Below are 11,100 nucleotides of genomic sequence, written 5' to 3'. Positions count from 1 at the left end.
AAATTTCAAGCTGATGAATCAGCTGGAGGAAGCAATTCATTCATACATTCATTCATTCAATGACAACTGGGGTTAGAAGATAAATAAAACATAGGATCCAACATGGCTGGGATTAGACCAAAGTGGTGCCTGTACAGGGCCTGAACCTGTTTTTATTTAAAAATTCGGTATGTTGTTCATCATGGATTAAGTTTGATTTTAAAAAATACTGCATTAAAATATAATTTCTCTTGGTTACTGAGGTTTTGGACCCGCCCTTAAATTTTATATCCAAGGCAAGTGCCGCACTTGCCTCACCTTCGACCCCACTCTGCTGTGCCCTCATGTTACCAGAGTCTAACAAGAACAGTAACATGCCATTAGGATTTTCCCAGTGTCAAAGATAACTAATAGACGTTAAGGAACTTGAGGTTAGGAAGTTAGAGATGTGGTGTGAGGTGAGGGTAAAAACCAGAAAGATTTCCCAGAACTAGGTAGCACTTGAAACAGTCCAAGAATAGACCAGATTTTACCAGAGTGTGGTTGGAACCAAAGGAATGACCCTTCCAGGGACTGGAACCATTAGTATTCTTTCATTTATTCAGCAACCGCTTCTCAAGCGAGCTAGGCAGCCAAATGACCCAGCCCTGGAGATTCGGATTCTTTCTGTTCATGGTTAGTTGCTGGGATTTATTTTGACTCTGAGGGCCCCAGTGATTCTGGTCCATGGCCAGACAGATAAGAATGTCAAGTCTGTTCCTGCTCTTCAGGAAGAAAGGCAGACAATTAGGGGAGATGGCATCTTCAAAACTAATTTAAGGGTGAAGGTGTAATAAGGAATATGTAAACATAAATCTCTAGGTGATTGCTGGCTTGGAGACCACGATAGCCCATGAAGAATGGGGGGCAGGGATAAGGTAAGGCTTCCTACAAAAGGTGGCTGGGTGGAACTTTGGGGAGAAAGAGAGAGGAAAAGACACAGCTGGCTCTCTTATTTTCAGGCCCCAGGGCAAAATGAAAATGTGGGGCCCAATATTTAAAAAGCAGGAAAAAATGCTACTAAAGGTGCAAAATATAAAGCTACCTCCTTTCTTCCATGTTCTCTCTTTGGAATTGTCATGGTACAATTTTTTTTTTTTTTTTGCTATTTAATATCATTCTAAGTAAAGAAAAGCAAACATTTAAAATCACGGGCATCAATTTTACTGTTCTTTACATCATGCTAGTTTTTAAGGCAAATAGAAGAGCATTTAACTCCTATGCAAAAAATCAACAAAATTACACAATTTGTGTTTTGTAGCTAGTATGTGCATCTGTATTTTGTAGTTGGTATATGCACGTCTGTTTTGGTCTTATCAGAACTGTGGAATCAGCTCAAAACGAATGCAATTATTATTATTTTACCTCTTGTTATGTGCTCATTCTACCAGCACTCTGTCTTGGACTTACTGTGCTAATGAGTAAGGAAGAACCAGAAGGAAAAGGAACTGTGGTTTGCCCTTTCCTTCAGTGTCATCATTTTCAGAGTAACTGGTTAGCCAGTACAGGGAAGTAACACAAGAAAGACAGGCGATGATAGAATTCCTTGGTGGTTGCCTTCTTTTTGCATTCAGTACAAGTTCTGGTTGGAACAGAAGGCAGTTTCAGTGTTGCTGACCTCTCACACATCATGTCACTTACAAAGTCAAAGGTAAAATTACTAGGCATCTCTAGATGGTGAAAACAGAGCCATAAACCAGGTACCAGGCCTGGAGCATGGGGCCCTTCTGAGCATGGGGTCCTGTGCAGCTGCACAGATTGCATGCCCTTGAAGCTGGCCCTCGGGAAAAAACTCCACCCTTTGCTGTGGTAAAAGCCTACGGCATGTTGGAGATGCATGTTGGAGATTCTGGCGTGGCTGACTGTAACAAGGAGCATGTAATACAGCTAACATTTATTAAACATGTATTATGTATCAGGTATTACCCTAAATACTTTTCTAAAGGTTTGCCCAAGAACTCTGTGAAGCAGTATTATTTATTACACACTCCATTTTCCAGATGGGGAAGCTAAGACGTAGGATTATCAAATGATTTGCTCAAGCTCAGGCCCAGGCACTCGTGGCAGAGGTTGTATATCCTCTTAAGCAGCCCACCACGTTACCTGTAAGCAGGAGAGGACGTCACGGGGCTGGAAAATGTGAACATGTTCTGGGAGTCATGAGGCATCTCCTAGCTCCTTGCTGAAGGGGCTGCCGTGCACTGGGATGACCAGAAGAAGCCTAAATAAAACATGCATGTCACCAGCTAGAAAGCTAGAACATTTCCTAATTACATTCTTTCTCTCTTCTTGTCTTCCAGCTGGACGTAGAAGATTCTGAGGCCCCTGGGCAGAACTAGTAAGTCACAGGCTGGAAGGAACCTGGGTCCCTTAAAGACCATGAAAAAGAGACGAAGAAGACACATTGGACTGCTCAGGGATTGAGTAATCAGCTTCTTCTGTGGTAAGCCATTGAAATTCGAAAACTTATTTGTTGCAGTAGTTAGTGTTATGCCAACATACACATCAGCCAAGCCAAACTCCATCAGAGCATAAATCATCTTTTCTTTAAATAGATGCTGTTAAAATAATGAACTAGGCCTAGGTGCATCAATGTGGGTATAGTTGCAAAACAAAATGTTATGTTTTAAAAAAATTACATGTGGCAATTTTTCATCGAAGTACAATTTTTTCCTAAATTAATCGACTCAACAAATATTTACAAATGTTTGTAACAATATTAACCAACTCCCTACTCCTGGCACTGTTGTAGGCTCTGGGGAGAGACCAGTGAGCAGGGCAGTCAAAAATCCCTCCTCTTGGGAGCTTATGTGTTACTGACAGGATGTAAATTCTCTGAAAGAAGAGGAGCCTTCCTATCTTTGGCAAAGATTGAGCCAAACCCAGGTACATGACTGAATTGAGATGCGCAGAAATACCACCTTCTGGAGGCAGAACCTTCGCTGATCTCTGAGTTCTAGTCTTTAATGATGGCGTTTTGGAGGAAATGACTCTATTCTTAGAAAAATCTTTTTATGAATATTTTTTTCTGTAGCATTTTCTAACTGCTACTAAGCTCTTAAGTTAGAATGCCTTTCTCTAACATCCAGTTTCTGGAATGCCTGCCTGGAATTTTTTTCCAATACAGTTGAGAGTAAAGTCACCCAGAAATCCCCAAATGCTGGATTTGGAGCTTGGCTGATCTGACCTGAGCCATGAAATAACTTGTATTCTCTTGGCCTAGTCATTGATTTCCTGGTCCTCCCATTCACATGAATAAGTGTAAGGGACTGGCTATATAATCCCCAGCTTTTACATTTTGGAAGTATATGCAATTTTATCCCCACTCAATGACCAGAGAAAGACATTTATTTGATGGAGAGCTCCTTTTTTTAAAAAAAATAATAATAATATTTTTGCATTCATTCACTAAACTAAGAACCTAGAAAATTTAACTTTTTAAAGCAGGCCTTGGTATGATTCTCCACTTTATGGGGTAAAAATGAAATGGGCTCAAGTTCCATCCACAATGGCAGCTTTTTGGGGGAAGGCAGCAAAACAGCTTCTTTGTTTCCCTGAGCATGTTAATAGCATTTTCCATGAGAAATGTAAGTCAAATGATGGAAAGCTTTTGTTTGTTTGGATGAACTACAGATTGAATTTGCCCTAACTTTTGGATTTAATTAATTAATGGCAAGACTCTATACATTCAGGTCATCAAATGTTCTTTTCGGGTATTTCCTTCAGTGATTCCTACCCAGTCTTCTTGCACTCATTCATGACATTAAAAAGTAATAATGATGGACAAGATTAAAGAACTGAATAAGTGGAGATATATTATAGGCTCACGGATAAGAAGACTCAATATTGCCAACATGTCAGATCTTTCCAAGTTGATCTATAGTTTTAATGTAATCCCAATCAAAATCCCGGCAAGTTATTTTGGGGATACTCACAAACTGATTCTAAAGTTTATATGGATAAGCAAAGACCTAGAATAGCCCATACAATGTTGAAGAAGAACAAAGTTTGAGAACTGATACTACCCAATGGCAAGACTTACTCTAAAGCTACTGTAATGAGGACAGTGTGATCTTGGCCAAAAGAATAGACAGATAAATCCAATAGAACAGAGAGCCCAGAAACAAGTCCACATAAATATAGTCACTCACATTTGACAACAAAGGAAAGGTAATACCACAGAGCAAAAATAGTCTTTCCACAAATGGTGCTGGAACAAGTGGACATCCATATGCAAAACAAACAAATAAGTGAAAAAAAAACCACAACAAAAAAAAACTAGACACAGGCCTTACACCCTCTCAAAAATTAATTTGAAATGGATCACAGACGTAAATGTAGAATGCAAAACTATAGAGCTCCTAAACAATAACATAGGAGAAACTCTAAGTTATTTGGGAATGGCCGTAACTTTTTAGATATAACACCAAAGAACAATTCATGAAAGAAAGAATCGATAAGATGGACTTCATTAAAATTAAAAACTGCTTTGCCAAAGACAATGTCAAGAGAATGAAAAGACAAACCGCAGACAGGCAGAAAATATTTGCAAAAGACCTATCTGATAAAAGATTATTATTCAAAATATACAAAGAACTCTTAAAAATCAACAATAAGAAAACCACCAACCTGATTAAGATACGGTCCAAAGACCTTAATAGACACCTCACCAAAGAAGATATACAGAGGGCAAATAAACATATGAAAAGATGCTCCACATCTTATGTCACCAGGGAAATGCAAATTTAAACAACAAGGAGACATCCACACACATATTAGAATGGCCAAAATTCACAACATTAACAACAACAAATGTTGGCACGAATGGGCAGCAACGAGAGCTCTCATTCCTTACTGGTGGGGGTGCAAACTGACGCAGCCGCTTTGGAAGACGGGTTGGCAGTTTTTTACAAAATTAATATACTCTTACCATACAATCCAGCAATTGCAAAGAATGTGAAAACTTATGTCCGCACAGAAACCTGCACACACCTGTTTATAGCAGCTTTATTCATAATTCCCCAAACTTGGGAGCATCCAGAATGTATACTTTGGTAGGTAAACGAATAATTAAACCGTGGCACGTCAAATACTGTTCAGAGCTACAAAGAAATGAGCTATCACGTCGTGAAAGAAACTTAAGGGCATATTCTTACATGAAAGAACCCAATCTGAAAAGGCCACATACTGTATGATTTCAAGTATGGGACATGAAAATGTCCCCAGTAGGAAGCGTCTTACTCCTATCATGTGTTTACTTTTGTGTGGTATTTAAAGAAGGCTTTGTGGCTACTGAGGTTAGAGGGAGCACCAGTGGTGAGGGGGGATGTTGAGTCACTCACATTTTTGCTCTCAGATCCATTAGTTAGTTTCCCTGAGCCCACCTCCAAAGTGGGAAAAATCCAAAGTGGGGAATTCACGAAGGTCACACCTTAGAAATGTTGAGCTAAGCGCCTGCATCTCGGGGGCTCGGTAGAGGTCAGCTTTCCTTTTCTTCTCGCAAATGATCTGCCTTCTGAGGGAGGCCACACATTTTCAGGATTGAGGCTGATGATGAAATTCACATGAGTGATAGGCTGAGGCCTGAGACCAAACGTTCTCAAGAGAGGCAGTGGCGGGAAGATGGTGGGCCTGGTCTTCAGTGCCCTGCTCCGGTGCTGCTGTGTACTTGTCACAGCTTTGGACAGTTTGCCTACCAAAGGTAAGAGCATCTGAAGAGAAAAGAAAGAAATGGTTCTGAGCCTTAGCTTCCCTGAGCCTCAGTTTTCTCATCTGTAGCATGGGGATAGTAGTTTCTGCCTTTCTGCATCATGAAATTAAATTGTGAGGATCTAATGACATAAGGAATGTGAAAAACGTGTCCCGAGTGTAGACTGTTCTAAAATACATAATGTGTATTGTCTTGGGAAAACCCACGCATACAAAAGGAGCCATGTTGAAATGACATTCCTTGACCTGAGAAATTACAGACCCTTGCACACTCCACGGGCAAGGACTTGGGGATGTTGTACATTTAAGTAACACCCAGAGCCGCAACCAGTGCATCTCTGCAAGTGAAATATGACACATGAGCAGTTTCCTCTTCTTGTCTTGACATACTTAACCCAAACTCCTCAACTCCTACAGTTATATTTTTTCTATTGACTATTTCTAGATATGAGTCTTATCAGGAAATAATTTGGTAGAAAGCTCGCCCCCACTGGACCCTGAAGGCCCTGTCCTGAAAAGATTGCCACACGTAATTCAGGCCGTGTATGTAACAAGGACACTGGTTTGCTACCATATCGATGCCTATTAGGAAAATAAGTCCTTGCTTTTCCTCTAGCACAGCAAGCTCAATTCTGCCACAGGGCCTTTGCACATGCTGTGCTGTGCCCTCTACCTAAAGTTCTCTTCCCAGATCTTCCCATGGCTTCCTCCCTCATTTCAGGGGGGTCTCTGGTGGTCAGAGAGACCTTCTCTAACCACCTCATCTAAAAGAACAACTTCCTGTCACTCTATCCCATTGGTTCATAAAAAACAATGCTCCCACCACCAGCAGCAGCATCACTTGGGGATTTGTTAAAAATGAAAATTCTCAGTGCCCGTTTGAGACCCACTAAAATAGACACTCTGGGGGATGGGGCCTAGAAATGTGGATTTTAACAAATCCTCCAGGTGATTCTGGTGCAAGCTGAAGTTTAAGAATCACTACTCTAGCCTTTTACTCTGTTTTGCTTCACAGCCCTTATTACCTTCTGGCATAATCTTAGCTATTTCTTTGCAGATTTGTAGTCCACCTCCTCTACTAGAATACAAGCTGTCGTCGTCATTGAAAGACTTGGTCACTAACATATCCCCAGTGCTCAGAACAATACCTGGCTTCCAGCAGGCTCTCAACAAGGCGTTTTGAGATGCATGGTTTGGCACTTCAGAGTTATCATGGCTAATCATACACTGAACACAATACAGAAAACACTGTCATGCGTCATTTAAATTTCCATCCAAGGTGACATGAATAGGTTGATGACCTAGAAAGGCAGGAATTATGTCTCTCATTTTACCTAATTTCACCAAGTTAGATTCGTAAAAGGTCTGTGGTTTGTAAATGTTATACCTTGAAGCAGAACGAAGATCTCACACTTCTTGTCCAGTACCCTTACCATTGCGTTCAGAGGAGGGTTTCGGCAATGGCGATGATGCCAAGACTGGGTTGCCAAGAGGTCATAAAAGTTTGAAGGTGAGGGGATGCCTTCAGCATTTTTTTAGCAGGATTCTTTTACTGTGTGGCTCCTCAGAATTTTTAATACTCAGTTCATTTTGAGAATCTCGAAGTGGAAAATTCTTTAGAATGCACTGATTCCCAAACTTGGGATCAGGAAGTCCCTTTTTATACCTTGGGCGACCTTAGGGGACTGCTGCCAAACTTACACTTTATAGCTTCCTGGACGGGTCCATAGTAATATGCTACCTGTGACTATATCAGTTAGCTTTGACCGCCTAACAGACCACTCCCCAAATTAGTGGCCTAAAGCAGAAATCATTTACTTTTCATGATTGTGGGGGTTCTCTGGGCAGTTCCTTCCCTCGAGGCTGGGTAATCTATGATCACTTCCCTCACATGATTGGGGGTTGTCAGCCTGGGAGGCCCTCAGCTGGGATGGGTCAGCTTTGCTCGACCTCAGCCTCTTCACGTGGGGGTCTCAGAGCCCCAAGTCCATCAAGAGAGCGAGCCCCAAAGCACAAGCACTTGTAAGTCTCTGCTTATGTCACACAGAAGTCTTATTGGCCAAAGCAAGTCGCATGTTCAATCCAGGTTGGATGGAAGGAAAACCAGGCTTTACCTCTGGAGGGCAGCTCGGCAATGTCCTGTGGCCGGGATGGGGCAGAGGCAAATGGCTGAGGTTTAGAGGTGAACATCCAGCTTGAGAAGTTCTAGGTGAGAACAGCCGTAGGTCCCTTCCATTCCCTCTTGTAATTGAGCAGCATCTTCCCAGAAGCCTTACCTATCCCTGGTTCTTTGCTTGGCTTAGGGGATTCATCACCAGACCAAGAAATTTTCATTTTATGCCACATCCTCAGGGAAAAAAACAGACCAAGGCCAGCGAATGCAATATTTGCACGCAGAACAACAAGGGCAGGGTGTTGTTCAAGAAAACTAAAGGAAGGTTTCACAGTCAAGGAAGGTCTCTCTCTCAAAGGGGCATTTTAGCTAAGTGCTTAGGGATGAGCAGGAGCCAGGTGAAGAGGGAGGGGAATTATTTCAGGCAAAGGGAGAGCAAAGCTCTCAAGCAGAAAAAAGAGTTTCTATCAAGAACGCACGGAAGGCTCATGTGCTCCGTAATGAGTTTTTATTCACTTTTTGTGCATATTTTAGCAGTTGTGTTGCGCTGTAATTCACTCGGTCTGTTTGCAGTCTATGAATTGTTTATTTTCATGTTCAAGAGCAATAAGTAAATCCTCTGTGGATATATTTCTCCTTAAATGATCTTGCCAGCTATTAAAATAGTGTCTAAAAAGCCGATTCCTTCCTTCCCCATGGTTTGAGACCTATTGCCATTAGGTGTGATTTTTTTTTTCTTAAGCGAGATCGTCTTCATATTTTTTGAAATATACTTTTATTTCTCTTAAAACCCCAAAGAAATGGTAGTTGGAAGAAAAGTCTTCCTTCAGAATTCTAAAGCTGTCTTCGACCATGCCATTTTGGCCAACTGGAGGAAGAGTGCTTACTCTCATTTATTTCCTAAAATAAGTAAGGGAAGAGCTGTAGGATGTTATGTTATCATTGCATATGCGTGTGTTTTTACCCGTGTGTGTGTTTGCCTCTGTGTGTGTGTGTATGTGTGTGAGTGTGCGTATGCCAGTTCCATGAGAGTAGGGTTGGTTTATTTTTTGGTCTGCTTTGTTTTCTGAAGTATCCCAAACACCTAGAATAGTACCAAATGCATAGAGGGTGCTTAATAAATATTTGATGAGTATATAGTTTCAAAATCCTGCTCTGATTTGTTTCAGAAAGAAATAATAGCTTTATTTCATGAGCATCTATTATATGCCAGACACCTCCTAAGCTCCCACTTTCCTGCTTATACACAACAATCCTCTCAGAGAGATAGTAGAAGTATTTCTACTTACAGATGAGGAAACAGAGACTTGTAAGATATTAAGTGAATTATCCAAGATAATTTGCTTAAACTCTAAGCTATAAGAAAGGGTTTTATAATATATGGCAATGGTCATTGGGAAAAAAATGTTTAGGAAAGATATATACATATATATCTTCATATCTATGGGCAGAAACCAGGATCAAGTCAGGATTAAAGCAGTGGGTAAGCCTGGCTGGTGTTACTCAGTGGTTGAGCACCGACCTATGACCCAGGAGATCAGGGTTCGATTCCCGGCTCGATCCCAGTAGGGGGCATGCAGGAGGCATCCGATCAATGACTTTCTCATCTTTGCCATTTCTATCTCTCCCTCTCCCTCTCCCTTCCTCTCTCTGAAAACAACAAAGACACATTTTTAAAAATTGTCTTAAAAAAAAGCGGTGGGTAGGACAGAATGAAAGAATGAAGTGGGAAGGGAATACGCCAGAATGTATCCCGCAAGAAGAAAGAACTAACATTCACATCATTGTGAAATATATGATTTATAGTTATCCTGAAGCCCCATCAAGGCTTTTCTGGTTTTGTTTTTTTCTTCCCTCTTGTCATATTGCTAGGTTTGGACAACAAAAAAAAGTTTAGAAGAATATCTGCTTCAAATTATCACCCCGTTTGAAAGGCTGTGCTCTGTGAGCAGAATGAGAAACAGAGGGCAGCTTCTGCTCGGGCAAGTTCAGGACCACATCCCGCCGTCAGCTGAGGCGCTCTGAGAAAAGGAAGGACGGATTTCGTGGTGTGTGGTGATGCCGAACCCTAATTTACAGCATATTAAAGTTAGGGAGGACAAATAAGACAATTTGTCAGAACTGAAGAGCATGTGGTCATGAATCATTATAATGGAATGGTTCGTGCACTTGTAGTTCTTAATGAGGCTTGGAGCACAAAGGAGCAGATATTTCCTTTCTTCTCCTACCCTGGGTTGAGTTCTTTTAGGCTTGCCACGTTTTCACCTTTGAAAAGGGTAGTGGCCCAGTTAGTAAAGTTCAGCCTGCCTCAGTGGTTTCCATTTGCATTTGTATTTAAAACAAGATTCTAGAAAAAGGGTTTCTCTATCTCAGAACCATGGAGATTCTGGGCTGGGTAAATCCTCCCTGTGTTCTGCATTGTAGAGAGCTGAGCAGCATCCCTGACCTCTCCCCCCAGATGCCACCAGCACATCCACCCATCGCCTCCTTCCCCTCCCCCTCCCACCCGAAGTGTCTCCAGACTTTGCCCAGTGTCCCCTAGGGGGCAAGCTCATCCCCAGTTGAGAACCACTCTTTCTATCTTCCATTGTCAGAAAATTTTTAATTTTGCTGCTGAAAGGATTTTCCAGATTAAGAAATTGCTTACTGGCAGGTTTCAGCAGCTTATAGAGAATAGAGAAAAATATGGAGCTTATTAATAACATGTTATTTAATCCACTTATATTCTAAAACAATTTAATTTAATTAAAACTTAATGCTTTTCTTCAAAGATGGGAAAAGAAAAAAAATTCTGCAAGCGTGACATTTTAAGTAATATACTTCTCACAAACTGCCCAATAGATAGAAATGATTGAACCAAGAAGTCAGATGATTTTTACAAATGTTGCTGCAAAGAAAAAAAAAACAACAACAAACCAAAACAGCACATTCAGTAATTACAAATTACCTACAATTCTTTTGCTTGGCAATAGTCCCCAAAAATGTAGCTAAGGAAATGAATAACCTAGGAAATAGCACCCCTAGAATGTATTTCAATATCTTATAACAGCACTTCATCCCGTTTTATAAATGTCTCTGAATACAGGGCCAGTAGATCTAAATTTTAATTCTATACTTTTCTCCTGACTTACCCACGGTATTACTCAGTGGAAACACGGCAACGTGAAACAATTCATCTTTTCAGAATACATCAGCAGTTATATAACCTAATCAGGTTGAAAGGACTCTAAAATCAGGTTCATTTCCCCAGGTGGTAAATG

The sequence above is a fragment of the Miniopterus natalensis genome, chromosome 15 (genome assembly GCF_054644295.1).
Source record: "Miniopterus natalensis isolate mMinNat1 chromosome 15, mMinNat1.hap1, whole genome shotgun sequence".
NCBI classification, from domain to species: domain Eukaryota; kingdom Metazoa; phylum Chordata; class Mammalia; order Chiroptera; family Miniopteridae; genus Miniopterus; species Miniopterus natalensis.
The sequence above is the reverse complement of the archived record's forward strand: the minus strand, read 5'-3'. Positions refer to the sequence as shown.